This window comes from Ascaphus truei, chromosome 1 (assembly GCF_040206685.1).
Source record: "Ascaphus truei isolate aAscTru1 chromosome 1, aAscTru1.hap1, whole genome shotgun sequence".
NCBI classification, from domain to species: domain Eukaryota; kingdom Metazoa; phylum Chordata; class Amphibia; order Anura; family Ascaphidae; genus Ascaphus; species Ascaphus truei.
The window spans coordinates 525,396,415-525,416,645 of record NC_134483.1 but is presented as its reverse complement, the minus strand read 5'-3'; positions in this window follow the sequence as shown (position 1 = coordinate 525,416,645).

Below are 20,231 nucleotides of genomic sequence, written 5' to 3'. Positions count from 1 at the left end.
TATTAAATATTTGTGTATAAATAAAAACTTTATTGAATATTAGTGTAATAATGTACACAAAACAGTATATAGTGCTGTACTATACACTGACTAATAATAGACTGCTGTAGGTCTATATCAACCTCCGTCAAGCGTCTCACTGTGCTCCCATTAGTTCTGTCTCCCTTGAAGTGTGAAAACCTAGGCAGATGCTCTAAATGTCAATAATCTAGATGGGTTATTGTAACCCTATGACATATTGGTAGGTATAGGCTCTACCGAGACTAACAGAGAAGTTCACGCAGCACATCAACGTAATGTGCACACTGCGCATGCGTCATGTAAGTTAAAACAGTAGAGTCTGTTTATATGCGAGTTGCGCATGCGCCGGGGCAGTGCGTGAAGTAAATGTTTGGACGGCCCGTATAAGGTTGGTAACGGGTAAAGGGAGTACTGGGTGTCGAGGAAATGTTCAATAGTGATTACACATAGTGACACACAGAGCGTAGTGCCTATGGATCACTATAGATCGTAGTTTGATATGAACCCAGTATATATGCGTATTCTTTGTACATTGGTGCGTTCATGTGTCAAAGTTTGTGCTGTATCTGGTATAGTGTGCGTCTCAAACGGGCGTAGGTACGAGGATGCTGTGCACCTTTAGTAGCAGGAGTAGTGAAAAATAGTAAACGCAGGTCTGGGCTGCTTGGTAATATTTTCAACGGGGTTTTTTGGTGCCCATGTGACCGCAGAGCTGCTCACTCGTAAACTGCTGCAATTGAGAAAAATGGTATAGCACACGAGACCTAGGTAGTCAGAGCAGCCGTGTCTATACAGGGCTGCATGGAAAAAACATGCACGGTAGTATTTAAAGCAGGCAGGCTATTTTGATAGTGAATAGCAAGTGCTGCCCTGTAGCAGCACTAACACCTCTTTAAATGGGTGTATCAAATGAAAGTTAGACACAGGTCAGCGCACTAGAGGAGCTAGTAGAGATAGCTGGCGTGGTAAGGTATGAATCATACAGCTAAAGACCCGACATGCTGCATGTTTCGTCACTTCCTGTGACTTCATCCGGGGTGGGCGTTGCTTTGTTCCCGGTCGCTTCTTTATACCCTGTAGTTGCCATAGCGATCATGGGACACCAAATGCTGTAATGTGGTGATGCATGAGTACTGCATCCTAAACTGACCTAAGTTATTGTATGTAATACAAGTAAGAATTAACTTTGCTGGATTTCAAAAAATTGGGTTGGTGGTGACAACACTAAAATGAGTTGAAATGTGACTGTGATCTGACATAGGTTCATAGGAAAGAGTTAAAGACAAAACCTTCGTTTAAGCCAGATGGATAGTGGGTATTGAGCAGATAAATCCACCTGGCCTCCCGTTGCAGGAGTTTCTTATCCCAATTCCCCCTGCGAATGCTGGGGGGAACATGGTCTATGCCTAGAAAGTTAAGCGTATCAAGTTTCCCTGCATGGTGGTCCCTAACATGACGGGAGACCGGGGTGTCCAAAGCATTCCTGATAGATCCTATATGTTCCAGGATGCGTCTCCGGAGTTCTCGCTTTGTCTTGCCAACATACTTTTTTCCACATAGACAAGTTATCAAATAGATAATTCCACTGCTCTTGCAGTTGATAAACTGTTTTATGGTGTATGTTTTATTGTTGTCAGTATTTGTAAAGGTCTTGCTTTCCTTAACATAGCCACAAGCTTTGCAGTGATGGCACTTATATGATCCTTTGACGCTCAACCAAGTTGTACTTTTTCTGTTGTTTCCCAGCGTAAAGTGGCTGTGCACCAACAAATCTTTAATATTTGGTGCCCTTCTCCAGACAATTGATGGATGGCTTCTAAGTACCTTCTTCAGATCTTCGTCGTTCGTCAGGATAGGCCAATGCTTGGTAAGTATCCTGTGGATATCTCTCCACTGATTGTGGTAAGTGGCTATGCATCTGATCTCACTCATTTTCTTGCTGTCATCCGGTGATGGAGATTTTAGTAAATCAATACGTGGTGTGTTGATTGCACGATGATACGCCGTCTTGAGTTGGCGATTAGAGTATCCCCTAGCTAGGAAGTTATCCCGCATTTTTGTGCTTTCTTCTTTAAATGCCATGATATCTGTGCAGTTGCGTCTGATGCGCAAGAATTGTCCTGTGGGGATACCTCGTATGAGGGGTTGAGGATGAAAACTGTCGGCTCTAAGGTAACTATTAGTGGCAGTCTCTTTCTTGTGGTTCGTTGTGGAGAGATAACCATCCTCATTGATAGTGATTCTTAAGTCCAAAAAGGTAATGCTGTTAGGGCTACTTTCCGATGTCAACTTAAGGTTGTGTTCGTTGAGGTTAAGTATTTTCAGAAAGATTTCCAAATCATTCCTTGTGCCCTTCCAAAGTAGTAGGATATCGTCTATGTAGCGTAGCCACAAATCTATGTGTTCTGTGTACATAGACATTCCTTCTGAAAAGACACTGATGGCCTCCCACCAGCCTAGGTATAAATTGGCGTAGGTGGGGGCACATGTTGTACCCATGGCTGTTCCTTGGATTTGTAAATAATATTTGGAATCAAATAAAAAGTAATTGTGTTCCAATACAAACTCTAAAAGCTCGACAATGAAGGCATTATGTTCAGTGTATACACAGCTACGTGATGATAAAAAGTATGCTACCGCCATGAGACCGAACTCGTGTTTTATGCTGGTATACAGTGACTCCACATCGAAGCTTACCAGCAAAGTACCCTGCGTGACTTGTATTCCTTCAAGTCTGTTAAGGACATCCTTGGTGTCCTGGACGAAGGAAGGTAGTGATGTAACAAATCCTCTGAGTACTTTGTCTATATATATACTGATAGGTTCGGTAAGTGAGCCGATGCCCGCTACTATAGGTCGTCCAGGTGGTTTTTTAATGTTTTTATGGACCTTAGGGATGGTATAAAAAGTTGCTATAGTAGGGTCTTTTTGCATCATGAAGTCATGTTCGTTTTTTGATATAACTTTCATCTCCAAACCTTTACGTAATATATTGCCCAAAGTTTTTTGAAATGGTACTGTTGGGTCACCAGAGAGAGTCCTGTAGCATTTTTTATCCTTGAGCAATCTCAAGTTTTCCCTTCTGTAGTCCTCTGTTTTTTGTATCACTAAATTTCCTCCCTTGTCGGCCGGCTTTATAGTGATTTCCTTTAAATCTTTTATTTCTTTTAGTGCCTTTTGTTCTTCTTGGTTCAAATTACTCTGTATCTTGGTCTCTTTCAGGGATTCCAAATCCTTAGTAACCAAGTTAAGGAATGTAGAGATGTTGGCGCAGCTGTCCTGGTGCGGTGTAAATCGGCTTTTAGGTTTCAGTGTTGTGTGGGGTCCATCTCCAGGATCTTTGTCCCCATCTTCCAGGAGGTTGATCAAGTTGACTAGATGTTCTTTATCTTGGGTTTGCAGAAATTCTTCATATAGATTAGGTATCGCATTTCTTCCTCGTCTCTTGAAGAATTTGTGCAGGAGCATTTTGCGTGCGAAGAGGTTTATATCTTTAATGGTCTCAAAAAGGTCAAATTTATTGGAGGGAACGTAGGATAAACCTTTTTCTAGGAGGCTGAGTTGAGCCTCCGTAAGGGTTATTTCAGAGAGATTTATGATTTCACTCTTGTTGTTACATAGGTTCTCCCTGTTTAGTGTCTTCTTTTTCTCTGCCTCCTGTATCCTGACCATCTTCCTCTTCCTCTTCCTCTCCAATACCCCTCCTCTTCTAGTCTTTCTGGGCCATAATCTATTGCCTCCTGGGCCTGGCCTAAAAAATGTTCAGGGTTGTGACTCTCCCCTTGTGCCGGGGTTTTATCCCTTTGTGATTTTGATCTCGTTGTTATCCTGTTTTGATATCCACTACTGTCTTCAGTCTCTGACATTTCCCAGTCAGTGGACGAGTCACTATGATCCTGTATTTTGGCCCTTTCGGCTTGGAAATGGTGCTTATAAATTTTGCCACTCTTGTAATCCCCACTATCTCTCAGGAATTTTACGCGCTTGCGTTCTTTAATTCCTTTCACGTAGTTGTCAGTTGTTTTCTGAAGGATGTTTTCATATTTCTCAAACTGGGGTGATTCCTTCCATTGGACTGCCTCCTTTTTGTTTCTCTCTATGTCAATGTTAACCTTTTTGAGTTCAGCCAGTTCGTTCTCAACTAATAGAATCATTAAATCATGTGAACATTTTGTTATGGTCTCATCCCATTTTTTAATGAATGTCTCCTGTAAATTATGGTATGATGGAGAGAGATTAACTCTCAAACCCCTCGGTATCATCTTACTTTTTTGATATTTTTGGAGGCTGCACACCTCCCACCATAGGCGTGATTGTTTTTTATAAAGATGTTCTAGGTTTTGAAAATACGTCCTGATGTTACTAACGGTGGGTTCTTCTCTAGACATTGGGTTTATTGAAAAAATGTTTTCTGAGTCAGCCTCCCAATCGTTGAAATCCATAGTGCGTGAAAGAAAACCTGCCATTTTTTATGATTGTCTCAGGTTTATAATAAGTGTAGCTGAAAGAGGGGAGCTGAGGTGAAAAACAGGTAGAGAAACCAGTTGGTGAAGGGAGAACTATAGAAAGGGACCTCGCTCAGACCCCTAGAAGGTAGAGGCGTGCTGCCTGGGGATGGGCTAGATAGATAATAAATGTGTATCGAGAGTGATACACCAAAGAATCCCCTTTAGATAGGCGCACTGCAGACCTGAAAATAAAGACGGTCAGGGGTAGGATGTAGTGTGTATAAATAAAAAACTTTATTAAATATTTGTGTATAAATAAAAACTTTATTGAATATTAGTGTAATAATGTACACAAAACAGTATATAGTGCTGTACTATACACTGACTAATAATAGACTGCTGTAGGTCTATATCAACCTCCGTCAAGCGTCTCACTGTGCTCCCATTAGTTCTGTCTCCCTTGAAGTGTGAAAACCTAGGCAGATGCTCTAAATGTCAATAATCTAGATGGGTTATTGTAACCCTATGACATATTGGTAGGTATAGGCTCTACCGAGACTAACAGAGAAGTTCACGCAGCACATCAACGTAATGTGCACACTGCGCATGCGTCATGTAAGTTAAAACAGTAGAGTCTGTTTATATGCGAGTTGCGCATGCGCCGGGGCAGTGCGTGAAGTAAATGTTTGGACGGCCCGTATAAGGTTGGTAACGGGTAAAGGGAGTACTGGGTGTCGAGGAAATGTTCAATAGTGATTACACATAGTGACACACAGAGCGTAGTGCCTATGGATCACTATAGATCGTAGTTTGATATGAACCCAGTATATATGCGTATTCTTTGTACATTGGTGCGTTCATGTGTCAAAGTTTGTGCTGTATCTGGTATAGTGTGCGTCTCAAACGGGCGTAGGTACGAGGATGCTGTGCACCTTTAGTAGCAGGAGTAGTGAAAAATAGTAAACGCAGGTCTGGGCTGCTTGGTAATATTTTCAACGGGGTTTTTTGGTGCCCATGTGACCGCAGAGCTGCTCACTCGTAAACTGCTGCAATTGAGAAAAATGGTATAGCACACGAGACCTAGGTAGTCAGAGCAGCCGTGTCTATACAGGGCTGCATGGAAAAAACATGCACGGTAGTATTTAAAGCAGGCAGGCTATTTTGATAGTGAATAGCAAGTGCTGCCCTGTAGCAGCACTAACACCTCTTTAAATGGGTGTATCAAATGAAAGTTAGACACAGGTCAGCGCACTAGAGGAGCTAGTAGAGATAGCTGGCGTGGTAAGGTATGAATCATACAGCTAAAGACCCGACATGCTGCATGTTTCGTCACTTCCTGTGACTTCATCCGGGGTGGGCGTTGCTTTGTTCCCGGTCGCTTCTTTATACCCTGTAGTTGCCATAGCGATCATGGGACACCAAATGCTGTAATGTGGTGATGCATGAGTACTGCATCCTAAACTGACCTAAGTTATTGTATGTAATACAAGTAAGAATTAACTTTGCTGGATTTCAAAAAATTGGGTTGGTGGTGACAACACTAAAATGAGTTGAAATGTGACTGTGATCTGACATAGGTTCATAGGAAAGAGTTAAAGACAAAACCTTCGTTTAAGCCAGATGGATAGTGGGTATTGAGCAGATAAATCCACCTGGCCTCCCGTTGCAGGAGTTTCTTATCCCAATTCCCCCTGCGAATGCTGGGGGGAACATGGTCTATGCCTTGAAAGTTAAGCGTATCAAGTTTCCCTGCATGGTGGTCCCTAACATGACGGGAGACCGGGGTGTCCAAAGCATTCCTGATAGATCCTATATGTTCCAGGATGCGTCTCCGGAGTTCTCGCTTTGTCTTGCCAACATACTTTTTTCCACATAGACAAGTTATCAAATAGATAATTCCACTGCTCTTGCAGTTGATAAACTGTTTTATGGTGTATGTTTTATTGTTGTCAGTATTTGTAAAGGTCTTGCTTTCCTTAACATAGCCACAAGCTTTGCAGTGATGGCACTTATATGATCCTTTGACGCTCAACCAAGTTGTACTTTTTCTGTTGTTTCCCAGCGTAAAGTGGCTGTGCACCAACAAATCTTTAATATTTGGTGCCCTTCTCCAGACAATTGATGGATGGCTTCTAAGTACCTTCTTCAGATCTTCGTCGTTCGTCAGGATAGGCCAATGCTTGGTAAGTATCCTGTGGATATCTCTCCACTGATTGTGGTAAGTGGCTATGCATCTGATCTCACTCATTTTCTTGCTGTCATCCGGTGATGGAGATTTTAGTAAATCAATACGTGGTGTGTTGATTGCACGATGATACGCCGTCTTGAGTTGGCGATTAGAGTATCCCCTAGCTAGGAAGTTATCCCGCATTTTTGTGCTTTCTTCTTTAAATGCCATGATATCTGTGCAGTTGCGTCTGATGCGCAAGAATTGTCCTGTGGGGATACCTCGTATGAGGGGTTGAGGATGAAAACTGTCGGCTCTAAGGTAACTATTAGTGGCAGTCTCTTTCTTGTGGTTCGTTGTGGAGAGATAACCATCCTCATTGATAGTGATTCTTAAGTCCAAAAAGGTAATGCTGTTAGGGCTACTTTCCGATGTCAACTTAAGGTTGTGTTCGTTGAGGTTAAGTATTTTCAGAAAGATTTCCAAATCATTCCTTGTGCCCTTCCAAAGTAGTAGGATATCGTCTATGTAGCGTAGCCACAAATCTATGTGTTCTGTGTACATAGACATTCCTTCTGAAAAGACACTGATGGCCTCCCACCAGCCTAGGTATAAATTGGCGTAGGTGGGGGCACATGTTGTACCCATGGCTGTTCCTTGGATTTGTAAATAATATTTGGAATCAAATAAAAAGTAATTGTGTTCCAATACAAACTCTAAAAGCTCGACAATGAAGGCATTATGTTCAGTGTATACACAGCTACGTGATGATAAAAAGTATGCTACCGCCATGAGACCGAACTCGTGTTTTATGCTGGTATACAGTGACTCCACATCGAAGCTTACCAGCAAAGTACCCTGCGTGACTTGTATTCCTTCAAGTCTGTTAAGGACATCCTTGGTGTCCTGGACGAAGGAAGGTAGTGATGTAACAAATCCTCTGAGTACTTTGTCTATATATATACTGATAGGTTCGGTAAGTGAGCCGATGCCCGCTACTATAGGTCGTCCAGGTGGTTTTTTAATGTTTTTATGGACCTTAGGGATGGTATAAAAAGTTGCTATAGTAGGGTCTTTTTGCATCATGAAGTCATGTTCGTTTTTTGATATAACTTTCATCTCCAAACCTTTACGTAATATATTGCCCAAAGTTTTTTGAAATGGTACTGTTGGGTCACCAGAGAGAGTCCTGTAGCATTTTTTATCCTTGAGCAATCTCAAGTTTTCCCTTCTGTAGTCCTCTGTTTTTTGTATCACTAAATTTCCTCCCTTGTCGGCCGGCTTTATAGTGATTTCCTTTAAATCTTTTATTTCTTTTAGTGCCTTTTGTTCTTCTTGGTTCAAATTACTCTGTATCTTGGTCTCTTTCAGGGATTCCAAATCCTTAGTAACCAAGTTAAGGAATGTAGAGATGTTGGCGCAGCTGTCCTGGTGCGGTGTAAATCGGCTTTTAGGTTTCAGTGTTGTGTGGGGTCCATCTCCAGGATCTTTGTCCCCATCTTCCAGGAGGTTGATCAAGTTGACTAGATGTTCTTTATCTTGGGTTTGCAGAAATTCTTCATATAGATTAGGTATCGCATTTCTTCCTCGTCTCTTGAAGAATTTGTGCAGGAGCATTTTGCGTGCGAAGAGGTTTATATCTTTAATGGTCTCAAAAAGGTCAAATTTATTGGAGGGAACGTAGGATAAACCTTTTTCTAGGAGGCTGAGTTGAGCCTCCGTAAGGGTTATTTCAGAGAGATTTATGATTTCACTCTTGTTGTTACATAGGTTCTCCCTGTTTAGTGTCTTCTTTTTCTCTGCCTCCTGTATCCTGACCATCTTCCTCTTCCTCTTCCTCTCCAATACCCCTCCTCTTCTAGTCTTTCTGGGCCATAATCTATTGCCTCCTGGGCCTGGCCTAAAAAATGTTCAGGGTTGTGACTCTCCCCTTGTGCCGGGGTTTTATCCCTTTGTGATTTTGATCTCGTTGTTATCCTGTTTTGATATCCACTACTGTCTTCAGTCTCTGACATTTCCCAGTCAGTGGACGAGTCACTATGATCCTGTATTTTGGCCCTTTCGGCTTGGAAATGGTGCTTATAAATTTTGCCACTCTTGTAATCCCCACTATCTCTAAGGTCCATAAAAACATTAAAAAACCACCTGGACGACCTATAGTAGCGGGCATCGGCTCACTTACCGAACCTATCAGTATATATATAGACAAAGTACTCAGAGGATTTGTTACATCACTACCTTCCTTCGTCCAGGACACCAAGGATGTCCTTAACAGACTTGAAGGAATACAAGTCACGCAGGGTACTTTGCTGGTAAGCTTCGATGTGGAGTCACTGTATACCAGCATAAAACACGAGTTCGGTCTCATGGCGGTAGCATACTTTTTATCATCACGTAGCTGTGTATACACTGAACATAATGCCTTCATTGTCGAGCTTTTAGAGTTTGTATTGGAACACAATTACTTTTTATTTGATTCCAAATATTATTTACAAATCCAAGGAACAGCCATGGGTACAACATGTGCCCCCACCTACGCCAATTTATACCTAGGCTGGTGGGAGGCCATCAGTGTCTTTTCAGAAGGAATGTCTATGTACACAGAACACATAGATTTGTGGCTACGCTACATAGACGATATCCTACTACTTTGGAAGGGCACAAGGAATGATTTGGAAATCTTTCTGAAAATACTTAACCTCAACGAACACAACCTTAAGTTGACATCGGAAAGTAGCCCTAACAGCATTACCTTTTTGGACTTAAGAATCACTATCAATGAGGATGGTTATCTCTCCACAACGAACCACAAGAAAGAGACTGCCACTAATAGTTACCTTAGAGCCGACAGTTTTCATCCTCAACCCCTCATACGAGGTATCCCCACAGGACAATTCTTGCGCATCAGACGCAACTGCACAGATATCATGGCATTTAAAGAAGAAAGCACAAAAATGCGGGATAACTTCCTAGCTAGGGGATACTCTAATCGCCAACTCAAGACGGCGTATCATCGTGCAATCAACACACCACGTATTGATTTACTAAAATCTCCATCACCGGATGACAGCAAGAAAATGAGTGAGATCAGATGCATAGCCACTTACCACAATCAGTGGAGAGATATCCACAGGATACTTACCAAGCATTGGCCTATCCTGACGAACGACGAAGATCTGAAGAAGGTACTTAGAAGCCATCCATCAATTGTCTGGAGAAGGGCACCAAATATTAAAGATTTGTTGGTGCACAGCCACTTTACGCTGGGAAACAACAGAAAAAGTACAACTTGGTTGAGCGTCAAAGGATCATATAAGTGCCATCACTGCAAAGCTTGTGGCTATGTTAAGGAAAGCAAGACCTTTACAAATACTGACAACAATAAAACATACACCATAAAACAGTTTATCAACTGCAAGAGCAGTGGAATTATCTATTTGATAACTTGTCTATGTGGAAAAAAGTATGTTGGCAAGACAAAGCGAGAACTCCGGAGACGCATCCTGGAACATATAGGATCTATCAGGAATGCTTTGGACACCCCGGTCTCCCGTCATGTTAGGGACCACCATGCAGGGAAACTTGATACGCTTAACTTTCAAGGCATAGACCATGTTCCCCCCAGCATTCGCAGGGGGAATTGGGATAAGAAACTCCTGCAACGGGAGGCCAGGTGGATTTATCTGCTCAATACCCACTATCCATCTGGCTTAAACGAAGGTTTTGTCTTTAACTCTTTCCTATGAACCTATGTCAGATCACAGTCACATTTCAACTCATTTTAGTGTTGTCACCACCAACCCAATTTTTTGAAATCCAGCAAAGTTAATTCTTACTTGTATTACATACAATAACTTAGGTCAGTTTAGGATGCAGTACTCATGCATCACCACATTACAGCATTTGGTGTCCCATGATCGCTATGGCAACTACAGGGTATAAAGAAGCGACCGGGAACAAAGCAACGCCCACCCCGGATGAAGTCACAGGAAGTGACGAAACATGCAGCATGTCGGGTCTTTAGCTGTATGATTCATACCTTACCACGCCAGCTATCTCTACTAGCTCCTCTAGTGCGCTGACCTGTGTCTAACTTTCATTTGATACACCCATTTAAAGAGGTGTTAGTGCTGCTACAGGGCAGCACTTGCTATTCACTATCAAAATAGCCTGCCTGCTTTAAATACTACCGTGCATGTTTTTTCCATGCAGCCCTGTATAGACACGGCTGCTCTGACTACCTAGGTCTCGTGTGCTATACCATTTTTCTCAATTGCAGCAGTTTACGAGTGAGCAGCTCTGCGGTCACATGGGCACCAAAAAACCCCGTTGAAAATATTACCAAGCAGCCCAGACCTGCGTTTACTATTTTTCACTACTCCTGCTACTAAAGGTGCACAGCATCCTCGTACCTACGCCCGTTTGAGACGCACACTATACCAGATACAGCACAAACTTTGACACATGAACGCACCAATGTACAAAGAATACGCATATATACTGGGTTCATATCAAACTACGATCTATAGTGATCCATAGGCACTACGCTCTGTGTGTCACTATGTGTAATCACTATTGAACATTTCCTCGACACCCAGTACTCCCTTTACCCGTTACCAACCTTATACGGGCCGTCCAAACATTTACTTCACGCACTGCCCCGGCGCATGCGCAACTCGCATATAAACAGACTCTACTGTTTTAACTTACATGACGCATGCGCAGTGTGCACATTACGTTGATGTGCTGCGTGAACTTCTCTGTTAGTCTCGGTAGAGCCTATACCTACCAATATGTCATAGGGTTACAATAACCCATCTAGATTATTGACATTTAGAGCATCTGCCTAGGTTTTCACACTTCAAGGGAGACAGAACTAATGGGAGCACAGTGAGACGCTTGACGGAGGTTGATATAGACCTACAGCAGTCTATTATTAGTCAGTGTATAGTACAGCACTATATACTGTTTTGTGTACATTATTACACTAATATTCAATAAAGTTTTTATTTATACACAAATATTTAATAAAGTTTTTTATTTATACACACTACATCCTACCCCTGACCGTCTTTATTTTCAGGTCTGCAGTGCGCCTATCTAAAGGGGATTCTTTGGTGTATCACTCTCGATACACATTTATTATCTATCTAGCCCATCCCCAGGCAGCACGCCTCTACCTTCTAGGGGTCTGAGCGAGGTCCCTTTCTATAGTTTTAATTAAGACAAAGCAAAACTTTTTTCCCGTATGGTACGCGCATGCGTCATGAATCGAACGCATATGCCTGTCATTCAGGAAGAAAATATTCACACAGTGTATAAACTATTTCCGCTATAGTTACCTGCATTATATTGCATTCATATTTGGTGCAGGCATGGAAGGGGTGTTTGCGAGGTAGCCGCTGTAGTCAATCAATTCGTTGTTCAGTGGGTTCAGCTGGGTAGGATTGTAGCTTACTCCATAACAGTTTGAATCTTGTACAATGTACTGAGGCGGATACAGATAGTAACTTTGTGCCATTTCATCTGTTCAAGAAAAGTCGGTATTATGCATGTGGGAGGCCTTGCTGTGGGATCACGTCCACGGTTAGTTGATCGTTGCCTTCTTCTTGACGTTGGATGCTGGGCCAGTGCCTGTGGTTGAGCCAGTGCCTGGGGTTGTGCCAGTGGTTGAGCCAGTGCCAGGGGTTGTTCCAGTGGTTGAGCCGTTGCCGGGGGTTGTGCCAGTGGTTGAGCCAGTTCCGGGGGTTGTGTCAGGTGCTGTGCCAGTGGTTGAGCCAGTGCCGGGGGTTGTGCTAGTGGTTGAGCCAGTGCCGGGGGTTGTGCCAGTGGTTGAGCCAGTGCCGGGGGTTGTGCCAGTGGTTGAGCCAGTGCCGGGGGTTGTGACAGTGGTTGAGCCAGTGCCAATGCTTGAGCCAGTGCCAATGGTTGAACCAGTGCCGGGGGTTGTGCCAGTGGTTGAGCCAGTGCCAATGGTTGAGACAGTGCCAGTGGTTGAGCCAGTGCCGGGGGGTTGTGCAGTGGTTGAGCCAGTGCAAATGCTTGAGCCAGTGCCAATGGTTGAGCCAATGCCAGGGTGTAACGTTCGGCCTGCCCACAAGCCAGATGAGACCCCGGGACTGAGGTGGAAAGGAGTAATACCACACACCTAACAGTAAACGGGGGAACGGTGGCGGTGGTGGAGTGTGGAAGTAGCGTTGATGGCCCGGGTAGCAATATAAGAAAAAGTACCGTACTTGCCAACTCCAGCGGTGGAAGGTAAGTCCGTAAGCCAAGGGTCGTGGGATGGAGAGAGCAGCGTAGTAGAGTGTCCATAAGACTGGGTCATGGAGTGGAGTGAGCAGCAAAGTAGAATGTCCGTAAGCCTGAGTCATGGAGTGGAGAGAGCAGCGTAGTAGATTTTCCGTAAGCCGTATCCAGGGGATGTAGAGGTCTGCAAGGTAGAGAGTCCAAAGCCAAGTCCAAAGGGTTCCAGAGAGCAGCGTACACTACCGACACACTTTATTGCAGCACGGCTAGCACCGCAAGCCGGGGGATGCCCCGGCGTGCTAGCTGCACTCCCTCAGCGTGCCGTGCATCACCGATACGCGGTCACGCGTCATCGGGTGCCTGCGCCCCCTGCACGCGCGTCCAGGGCTCCCCGAGGGAGCCCTGGTGTCCCGCGATGTGGGGGACGGCGGCAGGGGGTTCCGGGGGACCCGGCGGACCCGGCAGCGGGAGGGAGAGCGCCCCGATCGGAGGGCGCTCTTCCGCTGCTTCGGCGCGCGCCTGGCACCCTCCGGCATGCGCCAGGTTACTGCTGCGGCCGAGAACGGGCAAATGCTCGAATAAACTCGGCCGCAGCAGTAAACAAAGTCCAAAGCCAAAGGTCAAATCCAGCAACTGAAAGAGAGAAGGGGCCAGGCAACAGCAGACAGCACCAAGGTACAGAAGCTATGCAGAGCAAGAGGAAATGGTGAGGGGAAACTAAATAGGGAGATGGGACCTATGGGAGGAAGGGGAGGAACGGAGGAGCGGCCCAAGGGAGGACCTGATAGGGGAGAAGTGTCTGGAAGGCTGGGGCCTATCACAGTGAGGGGAGGAACAGAGGGGCGGTCCGAGGGCGGACCAGATAGGAGAGAAGTGCCTGAGAAGCTGGGGCCTGTCAGAAGAAGGGGAGGAGTGGAGGAGCGGCACAGGGAAGAGTCTGATATGGAGAAGGGCCTGGGGGGCGGACCTGATGGTGCAGGGGCAGGGGAGCGCTTGGCACGCGTGCCGCATCATAGGAGGCGGATTCAGGCACCAGGCACCACGAAATGGAGGCCTGAGTTCACGCGCGCCCGTAGGGGTGACGTGCACGAACCGGAAGTGCGGGAGTAGCTGCGGAGGGGGCCGTAAGTAGTGAGGGACGCCGCCAGAAGGCCTGGGCGGTGTAAAGGAAAGTTAAGGAGGCGCTGGAAGCGGGTGTAGCAGCAGTGCGGATCCTACACGGGGGTTGTGCCAGTGGTTGAGCCAGTGCCAATGGTTGGGCCAGTGCCAGCTGATGTTGCTGCGGCTGTGCCAGTGCCAGGATTTGGGCCAGGGGAATAGCCTGTGCCATTGGATCCTGCGCCATTGGATCCTGCTGTACCATTGCCTGTGTCTCTGGCTCTGTTTTTGTCTCTGGCTCTGTTTGGGTCTCTGGCTCTGTTTTGGTCTCTGGCTCTGTTTTGGTCTCTGGCTCTGTTTGGGTCTCTGGCTCTGTTTGGGTCTATGGCTCTCTTTGAGTCTCTGGCTCTGTTTGGATCTCTGGCTAAGAAAGTAGCTCTAGATCTGATAGTAGCTCTAGATCGGATAGTAGGTGTGCATCGGATTGGGCCTGTGGCTCGCGTTCTGGCTGGGATTGTGGCTGTGGCGGGGGCTGTGCCTGGACATGTGCCACAACCTGGCCCATACATTTGGCAATGATAGAGACGCTATTTGCCATGTTGTCCAGTGTCTCCTGTTGTTTAGTCATAAGGTGTGTCATGTTTTTCATTTCATCATATATTTTTTCATTGGTTTTAGCCTGTCTGTCTGCCTTTTCTTCCTGGTTTTTGATAAACCTGGCCTCTAGGCTGGTTAAATTCGACAATGCTTCAGCACAAACCTGGTCTCCCTGGCCCGCTTGGATCTCCCCATTGTCATCACTTTCTGGATTTTGTGTATCGTGTAATCTAATAAAATCAGGTCCGGAATTTTCAGCATCTGGGACAGGAATATGTGGGGGATCGACCATCATCTCATCATCACTTCTGACACGTTGTGGTGATGCAGACGCATCTGAATCCGTGTCCTCAGCAATCACTATATAATAAAGAACAACATTTTAAAATCAACATAATGACTAAGTAATTATGTGCTCCTCTTTATTTGCCTGTACATCCAATGTTAATGCACATATTGTTATGCTATTTCTTTTATACATGCATCAGTTAAAGCTGCAGTCCAAGCTCCTGTTTTTTTATTTTTTTATGGTTTTTTTTTACTTCAATAGTTTGATGTGTGCAATCTCTAATTGCCTAAACAACTGCATAGCTGCCGGTCAATTCGTTCACCTTGTATTGATGGGTGAAGTTTGGCGACATCTTTAAATATGGGGAACGTAAATGGTTGCTAGAGGAACAAGAGGAACAAGCATGCTTGTTAAAATACAATACAATAAATGTGGTCTTTCAAAGTTGTTTTGTTTAAAACAGAACATGCTACTGTCACGGCCCCTTTTATTCTCCAACATCTCCAATTTTGTTTGGGTATTTTTTCCGAATGCCACGCACTTCACCGCGTTCATGCCGCATTTATGCCGAGACAGCACTAATACAATGCACTAGGATAAAGGTGGCCGCGGCTTAAAATACCGGAGCATACCGCATCAAGTACTGCATCTGCCAGCGGTTTTCAGAGTTGCGCTGATACGGCCGCACGAGGATAAAGGCGGCCGCCACTGTACAAGTATTTTTTTTTACTACACAACTGATTTATTAAAAAATACACATATGCAGGATATTGCTTGAACTGCAGCTTTACATAACAAGCATGCTTTTCATAAACTGAACAGTGACATGTGTAATGTTGCCATTTCCTGATCACATCATCTAAACAGATGATTGTAGTTTGATGTATGTGTAAATGCTTGCATTTCTCACTATTTCAGAATTAAATATTGATGTCATAGCATATGACTCACCTGGTGTCCAATGTGAGAGAGATGGCCCAATATAAGGCGGGGAGTCATAATTGAAGACATCTTTTCCTCGTAGGAGTGTAAATGCAGTGATGCTGGAGGTCCGCCTCTTGTCCCACATGTGATGCGTCCGGCCTGTGCCAGCTTATTCTTGAGCCTATGTTTGATGTCCCCAAATCGTTTTTTACACGTCTCTGGGGTCCTTCGAAAGACACCTGCTGATGAGACAGCTCGGCATATCTCTGCCCACAATTTTGTCTTCTGACTGGTCTTGGTTTTACCTGTGTATATGTAACAATGACTACATTTCAGTAGTGATTTCATAATGTATGGTAATATAAAAAACATTTTAACGACATGTACATATAATTACAGACACCTATTAGGCTATGTCATGCGCGCATTCGTGACAAATTAAATGTGCCCAATCAGCAGCACACCTCCGTTATAGCATAGATGTTTACCAGCTCAATGTTACGTTACGCATGTCTTGCATAAACATTTATGGCATCTTTTTAGCATTTCTTTTAACACTGGGAGGAAATTACTGTAAGGGAGTCGGTAAGTACCATAGTCCCACTTTGTGGTGACTATGATAATGGCCCTGTAAAAGGGGTAAGTGATCACGAAACGTGACATTTCCCCTGCGTCTCACCGCACCCACTTCCTTCCCTGTTAGGGATTTCTTTATCATATCCCTCACTTTTTAGTGATGTCACTTTTCCCCCTTCCCTCACCATCACTCCCCCTCCTGTTAATTGTATGTGATTAGAGTTTTTTTGGCACATTGTCAATTAATGTTTTTCACTTTTGCTCATTCAAAAATATAACAGCATTTCAAGTATCATTGATTGTTTAGTATTCATTATGAGTGCAGGGAACACTTTTTATGTTCTATATGTACTTAGGAGACATTAGAGGTCTCTTCATTGTTCCCCAGCACCCACAACTTACCTATATCAAATATAGTTGATACATTAGATAGTGCGGCATATACAACATACTTTCTATATTGTTATAGAATAATTGTTAAAACATTCTTACATGATAATGATCCATAGAGTTGTTCATAGGAATCCATGACACTTTAAACCAGAATGTCATTTTCGCGATGGGTAAAGCGGGGGTTTCTTAGGCCCTCCGTCCGCGCCTGACTTGTTGATGGCCCCTCATCACTTCCATCCTCCTCCGCATCACTGTTCGTATGGTGGACAGTGTCCCTCTCTCCCTGTCCAGTACTCCTGCTACCCTCACCCACCTGCACTCCCCCACCTGGAGTATCATCACGGGACGTACCTGCCCTGGCAGGACGGACTGTATTTGTACATCCCACTCCTCTCCCACGCTACCCCACTCCCCTCTCCCACCAGACACCGCACCTCCTCCACTCCCACGCTCCACCACTCCACCAGCAACCGCGCCTCCTCCACTCCCACGCTCCACCACTCCACCAGCCACCGCACCTCCTCCACTCCCACGCTCCACCACTCCACCAGCCACCGCGCCTCCTCCCCTCCCACGCACCACCACTCCACCAGCCACCGCACCACTCACACGTCCACTCCCACATCCACTCCCACGTCCACTCATCCTCTCTATTTCAGTCACTCACAAAAAAATATATAAACCAAAATGACACACTAACAAAGTTCAATCCCACTAACAATAAAAAAATGTAGATAAACAAAATATAATAACACAAGACAAATCACTCAATAATCGCCAACAAATCACCAACTCTCTCCTACTACTACTACTACTACCAACTCCACACTGGTTGAACAAAATGGCCGCTTTATATAGGGTATCCCTCCAAAATAATGGCGCAAAAGTGTGATTACTATTTGTTTTCATGTGATTGGCTAAATTCATCACATCAGCATTTCAGCATTAAACCACTACACTACCATGTCCCAACAAAGATATATATGACACACACACACAAACACAGTAATTGACAATGATATAATATTGAATGGATTCACTCCTTCCATGGACTCTCCCACAGATACCCCAGGAAACTAAGGGGACATACAGGAACCTCAGGGGACCATAATTGCCTTAGCATGTAGATGACCAAATTATAAAAAAAAATGGTAACGTTTGCTTTAATAATACTGTCAATGAGCATGGGGTCTTCGGAGCTGAACCGCATTGGTACAGGCCCTGTAATGGGATGCCAGTATCCCATGCAAAATGTAAATTTCCCGGTCACGTGACGCGGAAGCTTTAAAATTACATTGGATACCGGCACCCCATAACGGGGCCTGTATCTCCTGAAGTAGAGGGCCCACGGACCTGAAACCAATGCGGTTTAGCTCAGTAGACCCCCTGCTCATGTACACTATTATTAAAATGTATTTATTTAGTGTACGATCGCCTGTAACAGTCTTGCATGGAGATGCCAAATCTCCATGCAAATGTTACAGGCGGCTTATTTTTTCTATCAGCTAGCGTACGTGAAGTTTAAGAACGCTAGCAGGGGGAAAAAAGCAACACGTACGCTGTGGCTGTATTGAGCACGTACGTTAGAAAATGGGCTCAAGGCCTTAGTGAATCGCATCTCCGGCCTCACTTTTTAACGGACGTGCTTTTTATTTCATCCGGACGCAAAAGCATTGAGCTTAGTGCATAGCCCCAAAGAGTGAGACAACCTACAATGAGAATGGTGTATGATTCGTTAGGGGCACCTCACTATGAGTCTCAGCAGCTGTCTCAGAGCAGGTTTGCCTCTGCTATGACCATGCTCCTTGAGTTGTTCAATCTTGTTTAGATTTCTATTGTACAGATAAGTAGTAAGTGTATGATATGCATTTTTATTATATAAAAGTTGTATATGTGGTTCCAAAGCGGGTTAGATGTAGAAATGTCCCCTTTCTCCCCACCTCTGGTGTGGGGTAGCTGGCAGTCCATGTACCGGAGCTCTGCGCAGGATCGGGAGGTGGGAGCAGACATATTAAATGTCCCGCATTCGCAGTATGATGAGGTTCCCATGCACAGAGACATAGGAAAGCGGTGGCCATCTTAAGTGGCTCCACAAGATGCCGCTCAGGACTACAGGTCCCATAGTGGTTAGCGGGAGGGGATGCTCACGTGGGGAACCTCAGCCAATAGGGCTTGTTCCAGCAGAAAAAGCAGGATATCCTCCACAGAAGAGAACACGCGCGTCAGTCGGACAGAAGGCGGCAAGAGGATAGGTAGGGTCCAGGATACAGTGCCTCCTGGACAAGGCCTAGTCTTGTCCCTTAGGCCCCTGAGTCATAACAGTGCAGTGTTGTAGGGAGGGTTCCAGATAGGTACGCTTCCCCTTTAGCATATGATAATGCTGTTGCACCGGTGAACGGACGGACACGCAGTGCTCTGCGGTCTGGGACTAGGCCACAGGCCAAAATAGAAATTAGGCAAGACACTCCAGCTGGAGCTCGCCTCACAAGACGGATAGGGAGACATAAGGAGAGGGAGGGATTATTGTTGGAGGCCCCATGGCGTGTGACCTGACTGATCCTATATTTCATCAGCTGCACCTGGGTACAGGAGTGCCCAAGCAGGTATAAGTGCAAAAAATTGTTCACAGGTGTAACGCTACCTCATATTGGGTGGCACTGACATTGGCAAGGACACCAGGGCTATTGGTGCCACCACACCCTCCGTACATTGGGGGGACTACCAAGTGTTGGGCTATTGGGTGTACCCTGGGGGTTACCATTGTTATCGTTATTATTATTGTTTGTGTGTCAGTAAACATTAGTTATATATCTGTGTGTGTATTATTCATTACTGTATTAGTTCCTGTGAGGGGTTATCCCACCAATTCTGGGATCCCACATAGGTGGAGGCACTGCACAATAGGAGAAAGAGCTCACCCGGCTCCCAGTCGCAGAGGCTTAGGCCTTCTGTGAGCAACAGGTACAGTCTCTCGCGTAGTTCCCATAGGCATAGGGAAAGAGGGCTACATGTATATATATGTATATCTAACACACACAAAAGAAAGTCGCTCACACTACAGTAGAGGCAACGTTTATTCTAACATTTGCCGTAAACTAGCCGGGTTACATTCTGGGTATGTGCTGGGTATGTGCTGGGTATGTTCTGGGCTAGTTTGAGGCAAGTTTAAGGCATTTCTGCATTGACTAACGACCCATAGGATTAACACAGCAGGGATCCCTGGCATTCCAATTCAGTTTGAATGGGACTGCCAGGGACCCCCGCTGTTAATCTGATAGGCCATTAATCAATGCAGAAATGCTGGGTCTAGTTTAAGGAAAGTTTAAGGCATGTATTCAGAATGTACCTGGGTGTTTCCTGGGTTTTTTGGGGAATTGCCACTGGTTTTTGTTCGAATAAGAGTTGCCTCTACTGTATATATACAGAAAGGCTAAACCAGATCCCAAAAATAGATATTATACTAGCATCA